Below are 15,887 nucleotides of genomic sequence, written 5' to 3'. Positions count from 1 at the left end.
TTCTGCTGAAAGTGGCCTTGAACAGCACTACCCTTGATAACCATGGCTGGGAACATTTCAGTTCCACCTCTGCCCTTCTCTAGGCCTCAGTTTCCTCTTCTGCAAAAAGAGGAAGTACTCTCTAAAAGCTAATGTTCTGGGAGTCAGGTGTTAGACTCAGGAAGATATTCCCTTCCCCCTTCCTCCCTCTATAGTCTTCCTCTACGAGCTGCGCAGTAACTCAAACCCCTCCATTCATTTGGGCAATAAGGCCTCAAGTGGAAAGGATTAGAACACAGTTAGGATGAAATCTGAAACACTGGCAGGACAGGGAGGAGAGAGGAAAAGCAGACAGACATAGAGGAGACATCTTCAATCCCCACGCCCCCCAACCACACAGCATGTGGGGTCATCTTAGTTCCCTGCCTGGGGATCGAATCAGTGCCCCTGCAGTGGGAGCGCGATGTCCTAACCACTGGACCATCAGGGAAGTCCCCATGGAGGAGGTAGCTTGGAGGAAAGCTGTTTGGAGTACAAGGAAGATAAATGTTCTAGACAGAGGAGGCAGAAAAAAAAGAGAGGGGTTCTAGGACGTTCTAGGAACACCAGCTGAGGTCAAGGCCGAATGGAGAAGAGGCAAAAGTAGGAGACCTGAAAGGCTAAGGGTTTTGAATGCCAGGATAAGGTTAGATTTTTTCGGAGGTGGTGGCTGTACAATTGCTAAGTCGTGTCTGACTCTTTGTAACCCCATGGACTGAAGCACACCAGGCTTCCCTGTCCTTCACTATCACCCAGAGTTTGCTCAAACTCATGTCCATTGAGTCTGTGACGCTCTCTAATCATCTCGTCCTCTGCTGCCCCCTTCTCCTTTTGCCCTTAATCTTTCCCAGCATCAGCGTCTTTTCCAATGAACTGTCTCTTTGCCGAGGTATTGGAGCTTCAGCATCAGTTCTTCCAAAGATTATTCGAGGTTGATTTCCTTTAGGGTTGACTGGTTTGACCTCCTCCAAGTCCAAGGGACTCTCAAGCGTCTTCTTCAGCATCACAATTCGAAAGTATTTTCAGAGGTAACAGGAAGTTACTGGTAATTTTATGTTGGAGACTAACCCAATCTACTTTGTACTTTACAGAGCTGATGATCACATGGACTTGGATGCTTTTTTAAAAGTTTCGATAGAGGCTGGAGGGAGACAAGGTAGGAAGTAAGGCAATATTCTTCCCGGCAGAGGTTTGATGGCCCTGGGCCAGATTTGGTCCCAAAGAATGTTTGGTGGCTTAGTGGTAAAGAACCCACCTGCCAATTCAGGAGCCCAGAGTTCGATCCCTGGGTCGGGAAGATTCCTTGGAGATGGAAATGGCAATCCACTCAGTATTCTTGCCTGGAAAATCCCACGGACAGAGTAGCCCCGTGGGCAATAGTCCACGGGATCGCAAAGAGTCAGACATGACTTAGCGACTAAAACACCAATGTTTCATTTGACCCATTCAGTATTTCTGAATTTGGGGAATTCGTCTCAAACGTTTAAAAGTTGGACAATTGAGGAATTCCCTGGTGGTCTAGTGGTTAGGACTCCACACTCCCACTGCTTAGGGCCTGGGTTCAATCCCTGGGTGGGAAATTAAAATCCCACAAGTTGCGTGGTGTGGCCAAAATTGTATTTTAGAATATGGATTCCCTGCCTGAAAAATCATCTGTCCACACAGGGCCCATGATACTTCAGTTTGCTTCATCTCCACCATTCCCTATGTTGTTACACCTGACCCTAGTCAGTTTGCAATCAATGGCTCTCAAACTTCTAAAAATGGAGAATTCCCAGGCAGACTAGTGATTAGGAGGGTTCAATCCCTGGTCAGAGAACTAAGATCCCACAAGCTGTGTGGCACAGCCAGAAACAAACAAACTCAAGCTTCTAGAAGAACAGAGAGGTGTGGTTGGAAAGAGTATGCTGGGTGGACAGATAGGAAAGGTGCAGGGGGTGTTAGGGGTTTTCTCCTGGGGAAACAGTGTCGGTGAGGCTGCATGGATGAGGCTGAGAAAGAAAGGAAAATAGAGCCTGGGAGGGTGAGCTGTTCCCATCTCATCTCCATCCTCATCCACCCCACTTCCTTCCAGGTCATCAATTTCCAGTTGCCAAACAGACAGTGGGTAGTGCCTTTGCACATGCTGCTGCCTGGAATCCCCTTCCCTCCCTTCTATCTGGTGAACTCTGTGAATCCCAGCTGCATCTCATGACTGGCTACTGCCTGTTTACAATAGGGGTCGAAAACGCAACCTGGGCTGACTTGACCCTGAAAGACCCAGTTTACGACCTCTTTCCTAAGTAGGATTTCCTGAGTTAGTTTCTCTGAGGTCCTGCTCAGATGGATGGATGGATGGATGGACGGATTGATGAATTTATATCGGATTGCAGAGCTTAGATGTTTCCCTCCTTGAAAAAGACACAGGCTCCGCCCCACAAGAACAGACTGGGACAGTCTGAGACAGTCTGGTCCCGCAGGGGCCTGGAGGCTGGACCAGGTGACCCTCTCAGACTCCCCCGAGTCCTCTCTAACCTCATTCTCGCCCCCTTGTGGGCTCTGACCTAGAAAAGACGGGAATGAAGGAGAGAGCAGCAACCCACGGGCGCTAGGACCCAGCGCGGCCGGAAGGCGGGGTGGGGGCGCCGCGCGCCACTCCCTCCGCGCTGGGAAAATCTGCGCCCCGCGGCGCGCGGCAGGAGGGCGCGGCGGGAGGGCGAGCGCGCGCCGGGGTTAGTGCGCGTGCGCGAGGGCGCGCGCCAAGCGGAGCGGACAAAGGGGCGGGCGGTGGCGCGCGAGCCGGAGGGCGGAGCCGCGGGCTAGGCGGGCAGGTGCGCGCAGGCCGGAGGGCGGAGCCGCGATGCCGCGATGGAGCGCTGCCCGGGCGGGCGCCGGGGCCGGGGCCCGAGCACCGGGCGGAGCGCGAGCCGGAGCCGCAGCCGGAGCCCGGACCAGGCCGGGGTCCGGGACCGCAGGGCCGGGCTGCTCGTAGCGGCGGCGACGGAGCCCCCCAGCGGTTGAGGGGCTTCCTCCCAGCTCCTGCCGGTGGCCAGGACTCAGCAAGCCCCCGCAGCCGGGGAGCGCGGGGATCCCCCCGACCACATCCAGGACCCAGAGACCTTTAGGAAAGCGAGTGGGCCCCCCAGATCCAACAGAGATCGACTCCCCACCCGGGGAAAACGGAGACTACCTCCGTATTCAGAAGACAGCGACCTCCCTGCGGTTCCGCGGACTCCCCCTCTTCAGTCTGGGCCCCCACAAGACCTAGAACGCAGTGACCCCCTGTCCGGGATTGTGGGGACCCCTTCTCAAGATCCTGGCCATTACAACTCCACACCTCAAGACACGAAGATCCAGCTCAGAACGCCCCTAGATCAGGGGTCTTAGATCCCCCGATTCCGGCGCACAGAAACCCCAAATCTAGGGACCCGAGGACAGCAAGAGCTATCCCTCACCAGCAAGAGGCTTCGGAGACCCCCACTGAAAGCTCCAGGACCGGGGCGACTGAGCCCCTCGCGGCCCCTTTCTCATCCCGGCCCATGATCGTGGCGCCCTGAGCCCCCCGGGCCGGGCTGACGACGGAAACCGAGACGGCGCCCAGGCCCCCTGCCGCGGCGTCCCCGCGGCCCCAGCTCAGGTAAGCCGGGCCCAGGTGAGGGGCAGCAGGTGAGTGGCCGCCGAGGTCCCTAGCCCTGCAGGTGGGGAAGGAAGTATGGGGTGCGCACGGCCCCCTCCCCAGCGTCGCCATGGAGCCGAGGCTGAAGGACGTCTCTTTGTGTCTCGCTTGGAGGAGCCGCCCCCTCCTCCTCTCCCTTCCCCCACCCCCCACCCTAGCCCTGGGGTTCGGGCACAGCTCCCCAGACCGCGGGGGAGTGGTGGCAGAGACCCTTCGGCCGCGAAGAAGGGAGAAGAGGGTGGGGAGTCCACCCCCAAAATCGCGAGCCTGGAGCTGTTGGGACCCTTGGTCCTTGGAGGATATACACCCCTCCCCCCAAGGCCAGGCTGAGTTCTCAAGTGAAGTCCTCTCCTGGGAAGAGAAGATTTGGGGTGTCCACAGGTGAGGGGGCCTGCAGTGGGTGGCCCTAGGGTGATGGCTGGGGCTTTGGGTGTGTGTCTTTGTCTGTGAAAGTCAAGGAAGGGGTGTGTTTGAGAGAATGAATGGGATTCCCTTCTTTTCTCTATGATCCCATTGCACCCCCCCCCACCCAAACTACAGGGGACCTTGGGGGATCTTCACCCAGGCCATACTTTGTGCTCCCTGCAGGACAAGGAAGGGGGAACAAGCCCTTTCTAAAGTGAGGCTCTGGTTTCTGGGGAGGGGAGGAAGTCTGGATCAAGGAGCCATTTCAGGTCAGGGCACCTTTCTGTCCCCATTTGCCCCAGGGGCAGCAAAGCCAAGGCTTTCCCTTGTCCTCCTGACCTCCGGGACACCCAGGGCCAAACCTCAGGTGGGGTCAGTGTGTCCTGGACAACCAAGGAACCACTCTAGGTTCCGGCTTCAGCTTTACAGGTGGTGTACAAAGCAGTATCCCCGCCCGGCCATCAGTGCGGTCCTGAACCCCAGCCCCTGCAGCTCATGGGAGGATGAGAGGCCCGGGGGATGTTTTATCCTGGAATTCTGGATCAGAGGTCCTGAGAAGGGACGGGACCGTGCAGGGGAACACATGGAGCCACTGGGGTTTCTGCCAGCCTCCTCTCTCAGCCCTCTGCAGGCGAGCAGTGATGCTGAAGAAGGTACGACTCTGGGTACAGGTAGCCTCACCAGGAGTTCCTTTGTTCACTGGTTCATTCAACAAACGTTTTAGCTAGTGTCTGTGAGGTACCAGGTACTGGAGTCAAGGTCCTTTTTCCCACTTCATCCCCTTTCCTGATCTTTCCTGTTCATCACGTCTCTGGGCTGTTCTCAATTTGCCCGTACTTGGTTGGACCAGTTGAGGTGGGTCTGGTCAGTTCTGATCCCACACCTGAAGCATCTGAGCCTGGGTAGCAGATTCCTCTTCTCCCCGCTTCCCAGTACCAAGTGCCCCACCCCTACGTGCTACTGGTGTTGACTTAAGGGGTGGGATGTGGCCAGCAGGAGAAGAGGCTTGGGGGCTCCAGGTCAGACCCCTGGCGGCCCCGCCTTCAAATTCAAGGACAATTGAGACAGCCCCCCGCCTCAGCTCAGGCTGTGGGGGAGCTGATTGCCCTGAAGACTGGGTGACCTTGGGCAAGCATGTGGCATCTCCCAGAGAGAACGACAGCAAGGCACTCACTCTGCAGCAGGCAGGGTGGATGTGGCTCACACCTGGGCCCGCAGAAGTATCCAGGTGTGCCCTCTCCATCTCTAAAGGAGCTCCTCTTCCCTCACCGGGTTCCCAAGAGCCAGGGCCTTGTCAGACAACCCACCGGCAAAGAGTGGAGTCGGCGGCTAAATGAGTGGAGACTTGAGTCACTGTGACTAGGGAAAACCACCAAGAGGCCAGAGGGAGACAGAGAGTAAGCTTTCCCGGCCAGGCTCACCTGCGATGGCTCCCCGTTGAGTCTGGAACGAGCGCCATCAGAGCCCTTTGCAGTGTGACCTGAAACCACCTCCCAAGCATCACCTCCCGTTCATTCCTCACTCTCCATCCTCTACTTCTGGCTCATCTCTGTCCCCCAGCTCCTTCCTTCCACCGTGTGTTGTTCCCCCAACCTGAAAAGCCCCACTGCAGGATGGCTCACGGGCAGTTCTCTGTCTCCACCCTCCCCTTTTGCTCTGACCTGGGCTGGCACAGAACGGAGAGCAGAGCTGGGCTGGGCGATGGTTGGTGGCTGTGAGAGTGTATCTCCACCTCGAGACTCCGAGCTCCAGGAGACGGGACCAGGTCTGTCCCCAACTCCCCGCAGCATCGGCTTTGCCTACCCCAGAGCCCAGCATATTGTACAGCACATGTTGTCAAACACAACTTCTCGACACATTTTGTTGATCCAAACAGTGTTTTTCTCCTGTTTGTTGCCAATGTTAAACAAACATGCAGTGTCACATACAAATATTGATTTGGGGGTCCTCTTGAAAAATGCTGTGACAAGCCGAGACCAGAGCTGAAGAATGACGACCTCCTTTAGATGAGCTGTCATCATCTAGCTGGCCCCAGGCCCCACCTGGCCTGTTCACTCATTTACATGACCTGCTGGGCCCTCTTGTAGCATCTAGCTTTGCAGGCCTAACGTAGAGGCCAGAAAATGTTTGCTCAGCGGGTGACCTTTGTCTCTGTATATCTGTGCACTCAGGTCTTCCCTGCCACCCGCGTGGCCAGGTTAGAACCACCACAGAGCAGCAGCTCTCCAAGGTCTTTTAGGCCAAGAGATGAAGTGAGCCTGAATTCCTCCATTAGCCAGAAGCATCTCCACCCTGGTCTCACTTTACACTCTGGGCCCCATCTTATGCCCCTTCCTCTCTTCTAGAAGGATTCAGCCAGCAAAATCCTGTTGTAACTGTCCCACATGCCCCAAGAGCAAAAGTCCCAGGTTCTAGACCAAGGTCTTGCTGAGGCCTCGTGGGGGAGGACTGCACTCCGGGCCTCAGTTTCCCCATGTGTCAGGGAGGAATTAGACTAGAAGTTCTGTCAGCTGTAATCTTCCTCCTTGTTCTAACACTCTAGGACTGAATCCAAAGTGCTCTAAGTTTTGGTCAGGCAGGAGAGGTCGGGCGGGGGGCGGGGGGGGCATCATGCCAAAGTCATGCAAAAATATTAACCTACCCTAAACATTGAGGAAACCAAGGGGTGATACTAAGTAGCTGCACAGGGTGTGCCATCTTCCTGGATGAAGGTCAACAGCATCCTGAGGCCAAAGGAATCAGCGGAGCTCTGTAGTTGAGCTCTGGACTTCTGGGGTTTGAATCGCCGCTGTGTGTCCTCAGGCAAGTCACTTAACCTCTCTGAGCTTCATTTTACTTATGTGGAAAACAAGGATACTACCTACCTCAGGGTCAGCAGGGGGATTAAGTGAGCTAAAGCATGAAAAGGGCCTTGGACAGGATCTGCCAGGTGGCATTACCGCCAAGGGTTACTCATCCACTTGCCAATGCTCTTTCCAATAGGAGCCAGTCGTGCTCAGAAACTATTCTTGATTTTCCTATTGGGGAAGCCAGAGGGCTTTTGGTACTCACCTCAGGAAAGGGGAGGTGGGTGTTTGAGCAGTTCTGTGTGGTGCTTAATGACATGCCCCTGCTACGGGTAGAGGTAGGGTGAGAGTCAAGTGTGAGGGGTGGGATCTATGTTAGCTGTATCTGAGGTCCTCTTCCTGACCAGAGCCACTTTCCAGGTGAGGTACTTGGCAGGCTTGTGTCCCCAGACTTCCTGTCCAGGCAGATGGGCCTCTGGCCAGAGCCAGACCAGCATCTCCAACAGATGTGTTCTGCTCCAGGCTTCCCCCTCCCTCCCCGACTTCCTTAGTCCCCCTTCCGGTCTCAGAAAGCTGTGGCATAAAGCCTGGTGGGGCCCTAAGAGCACCTCTCCTCTCCTGTCCTTCTTCTCCCTATCCTCCCCTCCCCCCACCATACAGCTTGGCCACAGCCTGAGAGGGGACAGGTCTAGACTCCCAGCTCGGCCCCCATTCGGGGAGCCATGTAATATCAGGGTTCAGGGAAGCATTTTTTAGTGTCAAGTGTCCCACGCCGGTCTCTGGACATCCCCTCTCCCATAGAAGGGAGAAGCAGCACCTCATTAACCCAGTGTGGGGATTTGAGCCCAGCCCGGTGAACTCCCAAAGGTTCATGTGAAACTAACATCAGACCTGCCTCCACCCCTCTCCGGCTGTGTGACCTTGGATGAGGCAGTTTCCTCCATCCTCAGTTTCTTCTGATGAAGAATGGGAATAGTACCAGCTCCTTCCTAGTGTGGGGAGCACTTTTAGTGGTGTCTGCTACTTAAGTGTTTGCTTATGACTTCTGCCACCAGCTGCAGGGTCTGCGATGAGTGGGTCCAGCCACTGTGACTCCCTTCCTTGTGGCCTTAGCCAGTCCTGGGAGAGGCAGAGAATGTTCCAGCTGCCTCTGCGTGTTTTGATGACCCTGAGGGGCAGGGATGGGGACTGGATAGTGGACAGGATAGAGCCTCCTCCTGGTGAGGCCCTGTAGAGGCTGTACTGATCCCCACCTCAGGATAGCTCCTCATCTGATGGGCCCGCAACATAGCAAGAAGGCGTCTTTTTCTCTCGAATTGGGGGCCCACAGTCCTAAGGCAGATCAGATCATCCCACCCTGAGAGCTCAGGTACCTGCCAGCCCAGATCCTACGTGTCTCCAGGAAGTGCAGTGGGACCCGCAGTTAACAGGGGTTAGTGGCCAAAAGCACAACTTCTCGACCCGCTGTGTGACCCTGGGCAAGGTGCTTAGCCTCTCTGTGCCTCAGATCCCTCAGCTACAAAAAAAGGGGACGAGACTAGTCCCTGACTTGTAGCGTCATAGTGAAGATTCAGTGATGAAGGTGTGTAAAGCGCTGTGAATGGCACCAAGTACCCTCTATGCTTTGCTGTTAATATCAGCCCCCTGAAGCCCTGAGCAGAAAGGGAATGTTAGCCCCATTTTACAGGTGAAAAAAAAGGGGGGGTTGGGGTAAAGATCTGTACTCAAGCGTCCATATCTAGGATTCGGAGAGGATTCTATCCATCCTTCCATCATTCACACACAGCGCACAGGGCATGGCCAGACAGAAGGAACCAGCAGAAGCTAACTTGGCTCTGGCCGTGCTCCTGGACACACTGCCCTCACACCTCACTTGGGGCCACAGCTGCTGAGAGCTGCAGCACCGAGGAATCTTCGAAGGAGGTCTGAAAGGCTCCCCACTCCTTCCTCTCTCGGCCCCTCCAAGGACAGTGGTGGGATGCTGCTGGCCTGAAGGGGTCTCTGAGTGTAGTCGGGTCAGGTTCCTGCTGTCTCTTGGCCTCTTGGAGCCTGGCGCATGGTCTGGCTTCAGGAAAGTTTTGCTCCGGTCCAGAGACTGGCATGCATCTTACTCGGAGTGAAAGGCAGGTCCTCACTGCGGCCTCTGAGGCCCTGTCCACTGTCCCCCACCCCTTACCTCTATCTACCCTCCCCCCTGGCCCTTGTCCCTTGCCGCCTGCTTCAAGCCCTGCCGGCCTCCTCACGGTTCCCTGAACACACCAAGCACAGCACGTGCCTCTGCCAGGAGGACTCTTCCCCTACAAGATCCACAGTCTCCACAGGACTTGCCTGGGTGTCCAGTGGCTAAGATTCCAAGCTTCCAGTGCAGGGGGCCCGGGTTCGATCCCTGGTCAGGGAACTAGATCCTGCAGGCTGCAGCTAAAGACCCTATGTGCTACAGCTAAGACCCAGTGCAGCCAAATAAATAAATATTAGAAAGAAAAAAGACTCCCAGGCCCACAGTTCTCCACGTGCTTACAACCTTCTCAGTAGGGCCTTTCCTGACCCCCTCGTCCCCTGTCCTTCTACAGTTCCATTCCCCACCCCCAGCATTTCCTTGCCTCTCCCTGCTTTGTTTTTTCATTTAGAACATTGCACTATCTGACTTCCGTCTCTTACTTAACCTTTATCATTGTCTGTCCCCAAATGAGAATGTAAGGTCCTTGAAGACAGGGCTGTTCGTTTGGTTCATGAATGTATTCCAGCTCCAAGCACATAGTAGGTGCTCAGCAAACATCTATTGAATGTTCTGGAGCCAGGCAGAGCTCTGTAAGCCATGCCCTAACTGCGTGCCACTGGACACGTCACTTAGTTGCCCCTTCTCTGAGTCTCAAGTCTCCTGCGCAGTGAGGGATATAATGGGAACAGCAGGAGCAGCTTCTCCTAAAATGGTTGTGAAGTATGAATGAGTCAATATGTCTAAAGTACTTTAGGTGGTTCATAAATGTCAGCTATTATTAATAACACTTTAACCCAGACCACTATTAACCCTATTTCCTGACAAGGAAATGGAAGCTCAGAGAAAGCAAGTGACTTACCCAAGTGACTTCATGGCAGGGTGTGGTGGTGACCTGGTTCCACCCAGGGGGGACCGAATCTGGGCTCCAGGTTCCCAAGCTAGGCTGCATCTCCCCTTCCATCCCTCGATAGGGGTCAGGGCAGGGGGGCACAGAGAGGGCGGGGGAAGGGCTCAGCTCTTCAGGGAGCCTCTTGCTCACCCACCCAGCGACCACCCCCTTCCACTGGTGGCCGATCAGCCAAGGACCCTGAGGGCCAGGCTGCCCGTGTCACCCAGCAACAAGGCTCATGCCTCCTCCCGCACCCATGGGGGCTGCCACAGGTAGGTTGGGAACAAGGAGGCCCAGGGCTCCCACCTCCCCTCAGGGCCTGGCTAGAGTGCCTATCCCAGCTCTGGGCACCAGCTGCAGGCAGGCGTAGCACAGACTATTAATAACCACCAAGGCTGTGCCCTGGGGAAGGGGCAGACCGCGCCAGCTGGGCGGGAGGCTGAGGCAGAGGCTGGAGCCAGAAGCAGAACCTGGCAGCACAGGGAACCCCAGGCCGCCCCTGGTGGGGAGGGCAGCGGGAAGCAGGTTGTTGGCAGCTCCTGCTGCTTGATCTCGGGTCAGTCTCGGCTCTCCCTGTCAGTCTCCTCACCTGGGAAATGTGGGGATGGGCTACGTGATCTCCAAGGTCCCTCCTGGCTCAGGCAGGTCTGGGGGGTGAGATTTAGTAGAGCCAGCATGGCCCCCATGTCCAGCCTAGAAAACCAAGACACTCAAGATGGTACAGCGTCTTCAGGGTCCAGGATGGAACCAAGGTCTCAGTCCCCTCTGTGCAGCAAATTCTTACCAAGCATCTGCTCTGTGCCAAGCACTGTAGGAAGTGCCCCTTTAATTCTCACAGAAGCCCATCATGTTAAATGGGCGTTCTCATTCCATTTTACTGATGGACAAACTGAGGCTTAGTTAGGCTTAGGCAGGGGATACAGCCAGAATATGCACCATGAGGGGAAGATGAAAAGATCTGAGAATATTATCCTGTTCCTCTTGAGCTGGAACAGAATGTTTGGTGGAGTCTATTTGTGTCAAAGGACCAAGGAGAGGGAGAGGACTTCCCTGGCCTCTCTTACGGGCTTCTCGGGGCCCTGACATTGTATGCAGAAGTGTATAGGTGGTGGCTGGGGACATTTTTCAGGGTAAAGAGAACTGAGACTTTGGTGACCCATGAAGGAACATGAAATAGCTCATTTCATAGATTGGAAACTTGTGCAGAGCAGGGTCTGGGGGCGGGGCTGCACAAGGTTCCCTGGGCATGAGCAGCAAAGGCTGGAGCTTTCCCAGGCAATTCACACTTCTCTTTTTGGGGTGAGAGGACCCAGCTCTGGACCGCCCCCCACCCCACTCACTTGCAGTGGATGGGAGAGCCCACGTGTGAACTGATTTCTGCCCTGGGGTAAAAACCAGGAGGGTCAGGGATACCCTTCTGAGAAGGTGTTAAGTGGCAGAGAACCAGACTGGGGCACTGGCTGTGGGGGTGGAGGGGGGAGGGCTCCCCTCGGGGGTGAGTGTCAGGGGGGTTCCCAGCTCCCCCCGCTTCCTGAGCCTGGGCCAGCTCCATGTGGTGATTCAGGGCAACCAAGCTGGGCCACTCTTCCCCCCAGGCCCCTCTCTGGGGACACCCACCCCAGAGTGCTGAGCCTGGATGAGTGGGCACCATCTCCCCTCACACTCTCCTTTGGGATTGTCTGCCCCCCTAACCATGCCTGCTTCCTTATATCCCCCTAGATCCAACAGGACTGTACCCAGTGAAAATTTAATTCTCACCCTGCCCCTGGTCATTCAGTTCCCACTTCTTTCCCCAGACATTCATTCATTCATTCACCAATATTTATTAAGTTTTCTACTATGTGCCAAGCACTGTGCTAGCTGGGGATACAGCAGTGAACGAGACCAGCCTGACAGAGTCCCTGCCCTCCTGATGCTTACATTCTCGTGGGGAAGAGAGACATCCACAATAGACGTTATGTTAGACAGGGCTATACTCTGCTGGGGGAGAAAGTAAAACAGGAAAAGGGGAGTGTGGTTGGATAGCACTAGTTGAGAAGGTGCTGTTGGAACAGAACTTGGAGGAAATGAGCCATGTGGATGTCTGGGGGCAAAGGGAACAGCTCCCGGGTGGGGAGCTGGCGTGTTCAGGGAACAGCAGGGAGACCAGTGTGTCTGGAGCAGCAGGAGGGATGAGACAGGTCAGAGGGGTAAATCAAGGGCTGTTGTAAGGACTTGGACTGAGATAGGAGCCCCTGGAGGGTGATGAGCTGGGGAGTAGTGTGGTCTGATTGGGGTTTGATGGGCTTCCTGGCTGCTGTGTCAAGGAGAGGTTGAGGGGGGTAGGGAGCAGCAGCTGAGCCCTGATGATGGCTCAGAACAGTGGGAGTGAGTGCTGAGGATGGTCAATGAAGACACCTTCATTGGTGTCTGGTTGCATCCAGAGTTACTTTATGCAAATACAAGCAAATAAGAAACTCATTCCTGTTTCCCCCCTCACTTCAAAATAATGTACTAAACAAAGTGATGTGGCGGCCCAGAGACAGCCAGGAAGCTGGTGGCAGCTGCTGTGTCCCACAGCCCTCTCCTGATGACCGGGGTGGGCCAGTGGCACAGCCCCCTGAGGGACTTCAGGCTCTGTATAGAAATCCCGGATGCACTCATCCTTTAACCTGGCAACCCACTTCGATCCTACAGACACACCTGCACACTGCCACAGGACTTATGTACAAGGCTGCTCATTGTTCGTGGCAGCAAAAGGTTGAATGTACACAGTCAGCATCTATCAGTTGGTTAAATAAACGGCAGTGTCTATATCCATGGGCTTCCCAGGTGAATAAATGGTAAAAAAATCCACCTGCAATGCAGGAGATGTGGGTTTGATCCCTGGGTCAGGGAGATCCCCTGGAGAAGGAAATAGCTACCCACTTCAATATTCTTGCCTAGGAAATCTTGTGGACAGAGGAGCCTGGCAGGCTACAGTCAATGGGGTCGCATTAGATTGGACATGACTTAGCAACTGAACAACAACCTAAATCCAGACATACCTTTTCATGCCCTGGGAGCCTTGGTCTGTCAGCAGTTCCTCTGTCCTGCAGTCCAGCCTCCTTGGACCTCCCCTAGCCTTGCATTTAATGCCAGCCAGCCTGGGTGCTGTCCACACCTGTGGTGCTGAAGCTAATGGAGCTGGAGGGAGGTCTGGGCTGCAAACCAGAGACCAAAGATAGGAAAAGGGAGACAGAGCAGGAAGCATTCAAGGTTCAATTCCCAGCTCTGCCTCTTACCAGCTAGGTGACCTTGGGCAAATTGCTTAACCCCTGTGAGCCTCAGGATCCTTATTTGTAAAATGGGGTTGCTGTGAAGATTGCATGGCAGCAGCAATGTAAAGCATTGGCAATTGAGAATATAAATAGTCCTTTTGACTATTAATGTATCATTTTAGAGACTGTAATGCATAGTGGAGAAGCATCTGGACACTGCAGTGATAATGCCTAGATTGGAATCCTGGCCCCGCCACTTACAGGATGGATGGTCTTGATCAAGTGACATGACTTGCTCTATCCCTCAGTTTCCTTGTCTGTAAACTGGAGTGAATAGTAGATTAGATGAGTTCATTTACATGAGGGACTTGGCACACGACAGGGGTTCCTTAAGTGTTAGTTGTTGCTGTCAACTTCCTGTCCATTGTATTCAGCATTCTGATCATGAATACACCCCAGCCTCTCTGTTCGCAGTGACCACTGTCACTCACCGCCACTACGATCTCTGCTGTGTTTGGGGCTGGGAGCTGTTACAGGGAGATACACCTTGTCCTGCAGACGCCCTGGCTTCTAGTCCAGCCCTGCCACTGACTCTCTGTGATTTTTGAGCAAATTGTTGTTCCCTTCTGGCCATCAGTCTCTGCACCTGTAAAACGGGGCTAATGATATCTCATGCAGACCCTTGGGAAAATAGCTATGTGCCTGCAGGGTCACATTCAGGAAAGCCAAGATATAAAAAGTTACAGCTTCCCAAACACGTAAAGAATTATTCACCCGGCATTTGTCACACCCTGGCTAAGAGCTAGGAATAGCAAGATGATTAAGGCATGGGGCTTGCTTTCAAGGAGCTCTTGGGTTTCTTGCTAGATTGTCAATCCTCTTCAAGGCCCATTCGGGTGTCACCTCCTCCAGGAAGGCACCCTGATCCCCACTGCCAGTGTCCTTCTTAGAAATGGCAGAGCACTGATCATGGCCTTCCTGGCCTCATGATTATCTGAGTCCTTCTTTGGTTTGCCTCCTTGATTTGTAGGCTGATACCCTCTATCTAATCTGCACACCCAGTGCCAGTACCCAGCACAGTGCCTGGGCTTGAATAGATATGCTTGTCTGGAGGCTTTAGGCTGTGAGCTACATAAATTCAACTCAAATTGGCTTAAGCCAAAAGGAAATGTATTGATTCAGGAAACAAACTTTCAGGAGTATGACTGACTTTAGGCATATCTGGAGCCAGATGCTCAGAGTCATCAGAAACCTCTCCATCTTTCAGCGCTGCTTATCTCTTTGTTGCTTCTTTCTCGGGCTACCCTCATGCTGGCCAAGCCCAGCAGCTCCAGGCCTGTGTTCTCCAGCTTTGTAGGCCAGGGGTCAGAGGTATCTCTTTTCTTATAACTTAAGCAAGAGTCCTAAAGTGAGATCTCAGTGGGTCACCTTGGATCACATGTTCATCTTAGAACCAGCCAGAGTGACCTCGCAGATGGGATGCATCCCCTGGTTGACTGGCCCTGGATCAGGTCTGCGCTGAGAGTCAGGGTGGGGACAGCCCTACTGAACCAGTGGACTGAAGGAGGGAACCATTCCCCACAGAAAGGGAAAGTGATGCTGAACAGGAGGCAACACTATAGGCCAATACAAGAAACCACCAAAAATGCGAACAAGGCAAGGATCAGGTCAACTCTGGCCTTGAGACAATTTATCTGACCCCACAGGTGTGGAGGACTAGAGGGGAGATACCTGGAGACAGGCTAGGGGAGAATGTGGGATGCAGAGAGCTGGCTCAGCCACACAGGCTGAAGGAAGGAAGTGACAACCTCTCGCTTGTGTTATTGTTGTTTAGACACTAAGCCTGGGCTGTAGCCTGCCAGACTCCTCTTTCTATGGGGTCTTCCAGGCAAGAATACTGGAGTGGGTTGCCATTTCCTTCTCCAGGGGCCTTCCCGACCCAGGGATCAAACCCGTGTCACCTGCATCGGCAGGCAGGTTCTTTACCACTGAGCCACCAGGGAAGCCCAGCCTCTCATTTGACACAGAAGCAAAGTGAAGCAAGTGAGAGAGGCCAGCTTCCATCCCTATTCATTATCTGAAATTCCACATTGTGGCTGCTTTTTCTTGGGAACTTTTAATGATACTGCAGATGCAAAGAGGGGACCCCTCCCCCAAGGCACAATCACTGTTTGATGGCATCCTTCCAGGCCAGGGCTTTGTAAGGACACCCTTGGGGTTTGCCTGTGCAAAGGGCAGAGCATGGGTCCAGAGACCTGAGGGAAGGGGCCCCGGCATGGGGACTGAGAATCTTAGAATCCCAGAGTGACAGTAAGAGAGGGCTGGCTGACTCGGTCCAATCTCACCCCCCACCGATTCCCCCAAACAGATGGGCTTCCAGTATCTGCTTCTCTGCTCCCAGCGACGAAGAACGCACTTCCTCCCTGCTGTGAGACTGTGAGACTGTGAGAATTGTCTCGTTTTTGAGTTGCTGTCTGCCTACAGGAGCCTCGCAGGACACAGCGCATGAAAGCATGCGATCTAAAACCTCATAGCCTAAGTTCAAATCCCACTCTGCTGTTTATTAGCTCTGGGACAAGTTACTCAACCCATCTGTGCCTCAGTATCCCTTTCTGTAAAATGGGGAGAAGAATAGTAGTGCCCACCTCCCAGACTTGTTGGGATTAAATGATTTAAT

General features: G+C 54.2%; 1 protein-coding gene across 2 annotated transcripts in view; it reads left to right on the top strand.

The window, feature by feature from the left end:
• SBK1 (SH3 domain binding kinase 1) overlaps nucleotides 1–15,887 on the top strand; it is a 54,069-nt gene that overhangs the window by 24,879 nt on the left and 13,303 nt on the right. The window contains exon 1 of one of the 2 annotated variants that reach the window (XM_027527207.1): nucleotides 2,875–3,634. The exons of the other annotated variant lie outside the window; for it this stretch is intronic. The gene's annotated coding sequence lies outside the window, so the exon portion shown is untranslated. Of the gene's footprint in view, nucleotides 1–2,874; nucleotides 3,635–15,887 lie in introns of those variants that run through there. 2 annotated transcript variants of the gene reach the window in all.

The sequence above is a fragment of the Bos indicus x Bos taurus genome, chromosome 25 (genome assembly GCF_003369695.1).
Source record: "Bos indicus x Bos taurus breed Angus x Brahman F1 hybrid chromosome 25, Bos_hybrid_MaternalHap_v2.0, whole genome shotgun sequence".
Classification (NCBI taxonomy): Eukaryota; Metazoa; Chordata; class Mammalia; order Artiodactyla; family Bovidae; genus Bos; species Bos indicus x Bos taurus.
Note: the sequence above shows the minus strand (reverse complement) of the source record. Positions and strands in the feature narration are given on the sequence as shown.